A 3,756-nucleotide genomic window follows, 5' to 3' on the forward strand; every position below is an offset into this window, starting at 1 on the left:
GGAGTTTGACTAGCGTCTAGGAGCCATCCAAAACATATTACGTGTACATACTCCAGAAAAACAGAAGCAGCCCCAGATCATGTTGGAACTACCACCGTGCTTGACTGTAAATACTAAACATTTTGGCACCAATATTCCTGCATTTCATCATCTCACATAAACTCTACAATTGAATCCAAAAATTTCAAATTTGGGTTCATCCGTCCAGTATGTTTTTCCACTCTTCAACTGTCCGATGTTGATGGTTCTTAGTCCAAGCCAACCGTTTCTTTCGATTTTCAGGTTTAATAAGGGTTTTAAGGACCGCTACACGACCACGAAGCCCTGTTTGTTTAAGACGAAGTTTTACAGTGGATGTAAACATTTGAGTTTCTCTGTTCATTTTGAACTAAGCTCGACCTTCAAGTGCAGTAACTCATTGGTTGCATTTAGAAATCAGTGTTATGGTATTGTCTTGTGATTCCTTTGTAATGCGCCGTTATCCTGATTGGGGTTCGGTCCTTGAACTGCCAGTCTCAAGTTGGTACTCCTTTATATGAAACACCTAGTTTTTTGTCAATACTTCTCACTGAATAACTTTCTTTTTATACAATTTTATAATAGTACTTCATGTTTCAACACTCAGTTCCTTATTTTTTGCTATGTTTATCGTGAAATAAACAAAACTTATATTAAACACTCTTTCTGAATGACGTCTGTTCGACTTTATAAGTTACAACTATTACTCCTCAAATTATGTTATTGCAAAACACTAGAATTATCTACAATCTTCTATAATATTGAAATAATACTTAAAGTTTCTAGAATCATCTACAACGTTCAGAAACCTTCTACAGTCTTCTACCCCTATCAGGAGTCTTTTAAATGTTCTACCATATTTAGGAGTCTTCTACAATGTTCTACCATATTTAGGAGTCTTCTACAATGTTCTACCATATTTAGGAGTCTTCTACAATGTTCTACCATATTTAGGAGTCTTCTACGCCCGTATGGAATATTCTCAAATGTTCCAGAAAGGACCAATTTTATGGAAATAGTTTGTCGGTTGGTACTATTTTACTGAAACCTTTAAAAATTAAGAAAAATGAAAGGTGATTCCAAACGTTTCAGAGTCAGAACCATACCTAACAGTAAACCGAATATGGTTGAAGTACGCTGACTGGACAGAAATCATGGGATACCTACCTACCTAGTAACGGGTAGGCCCACTTTTCACCAGGTTAAGGGGAGCCACACGGCGAGACATAGAGTCCACTAGTTCACGAAAGCGTTCACAGGTATTTCTATTCATGCTTGCTGCACGGCTATCCATAATTCCGTCGCATTTCTGGGTGGAGGATCCAAGGCTCGAGCAGACATTTCCACAGCATTCCAACGATGCTCTACAGGGTTCATGTCCGGTGAACGGGGAGGCCATTCCATGATGGTACAAACTGCAAATGCTCTTGGAACCATGTTCTAGTCACCATGCCTCTGTGGGGAGGCGCATTGTCCTACTGGAAGAGTCCATTGCCCTGTGGGTGCACGATGACCATGAAGGGATACAGATGATCTGTAAGGATGTACCCGTAACCTGGACCATTCATAGGTACGTCTAGACGTAGCAGAAGTCCCAACGTGTGCCAGTTTACAGGCCCCAGACCATTATCGACCGTCCACCTACCTAAACGGTTCCTTGTTGACACGTTCGGTGCACAGCATCTTGTGATTTCTGCCAGAAACGCACCTTCCCGTCCGCTCGAAATAACTGAAAACCGGACTTATAGGACCAGGAGACACGTCTGCAATCATCCATTGTCCAGTGTCGATGTTCTTTCTCCCAATTGCGGCTTAGAGTACTGTGTCACGGTGTTAGCAATGGGACTCCGGTGAGTCGGCGGCTCCCATAACCTATGGCGGCTAATGATCGCATGATGGTCTTGGTGGAGACGTTTCTGTCATTCCCTCTTTGAAGTCGGCGGTGGTTTGTGCCACTGTCGCTCTCCGGTTGGCTAGTCTGCGCGTGTAGCAGAGTGGGGTCGTCACCGTCCTCCTCACACCGGGTGGAAAAAGGCCCGGGTTCGAATGCCGTCGATGACGCGAGGAAGTTTAATGGGCTTTTTTCACTCCGTGGCTGAGTTATTCGGTCTCATGCGTAGATAGCAAGGCTATTTCCCCATAAAATGGGGTTTTTCGTCCAGCAAACAGACAAATCGACCATAGAAAAGACGCAATTAACAGACATAAGACACACACAGCACGGCAGATGAATTTAATTATTCGGGTGGCCTAAATATAATAATTTGGGTTTTTGTTTTCCTCCTGTTGGCTGAAACAATGCGAGACAGATGTCGACGGCCACGTTCATACACCACCATTCTCCGCCCACAGCGCTGTCCACGATGAGCGGAAATGGCGTATTCCCGAAAATGCTCTTGATGCTGTCGAACGGGGATAATGCAATTTCTCTACCTCCTCCGCGACAGCGTGACCTATACGTAGATCACCAACTATGACCCTCTTTCAAAGTCGGTTAACTCACGACGTTTATCCATACTGACATCGAATTACCGTCTACGTGAATTCAGTGCACCTATATACCTGCCAAGAGGTGGGTTCGTCCACTAGCGAGAGTGATGACAGCGTTGCGTTGCCTAGGAACAAGGCATCCCATGAATTCTGTTCTTTCAGTGTATATCTTACTGCCGTATAAATAAAAAATTCCTTGTATAAATATAAAAAATACTTTTTTTCATAAACAAAAGTCATACATTGGACTATTTTCAAATGTGAAGAAAGAGAGATGACCAATTCTTCATGGAATTTTTCTTCGATGGTATAAAACTGATTTTGTTTACCCGAAGTAATCTATTGGCCAACCTTACCTCCCATTTATATCGACTCTCTTTCAGAAATTCGTTTGATAAATATGTAGAGGAACTAGAGGAACACGCAACACTCTGGACATTATTTAAATACATGAATATCGAAAAGGTAGAAACTATGGGTTTCACAATGGCGCGCTCATAAATTTATGCGCAGAATTGTTCTAACCTTTCTTAGCCAGACGGCGTAGTCATCAATCGGAAACATTTATTGATATTCGATAGTTTTCTTTCGCACAAGTATATGTGATGATGAGGTGTACACCGAGTGGTGAGAATTTTAGGAACTCTGATAAAATCTTTTATTTCAAATAGCTTGTAATTAAATGAAAGATTATAAAGATCTGAACGTGCACTTTTGTGGATCACCCTTTAGTGCTGCATTATTACCACTCATATCTCAAATTAATAAGAAGTGTTAATATGTACAATTACTTTGTTCGTCGTGAGATTGTCTTTTTTATGGATGATGCCCTTTAAACTCCTCATGAAGTTTAAAGCCGTCCTCCATGGAACTTCCAAACATCAAGCAATGTCCTTGACATTGCAAATTAATAAACGATGTTAATCATTGTTCAGATCAATTGAAGATTTATTTTGCCTATCTCATTAAGGTTTGTTGCTTACCACTTATAAATTCATTGCGTGCACTTTGCGTCCTTTCAGGTTTTTCATGAAGGCAAATAATGCCATACTACTAGTATCCTGGACTGAGACCGACTGACTCAGCCACGTTGTGAAAAAGGCCCATAAAAGTTCTTTGGAGCATTGACCGAATTCGATCTCAGGTATTATCCACTCGATGTGGGCAATTTAACCCACTGTGTTACCCCAAGATGTCTCGAACCTTAAATGAAATGAATTAAACGTTTTATTTCATGAACAGAGGTTA

Source organism: Mastigoproctus giganteus, chromosome 1 (assembly GCF_048544385.1).
Source record: "Mastigoproctus giganteus isolate SK-2022 chromosome 1, ASM4854438v1, whole genome shotgun sequence".
Taxonomy (NCBI): Eukaryota; Metazoa; Arthropoda; class Arachnida; order Uropygi; family Thelyphonidae; genus Mastigoproctus; species Mastigoproctus giganteus.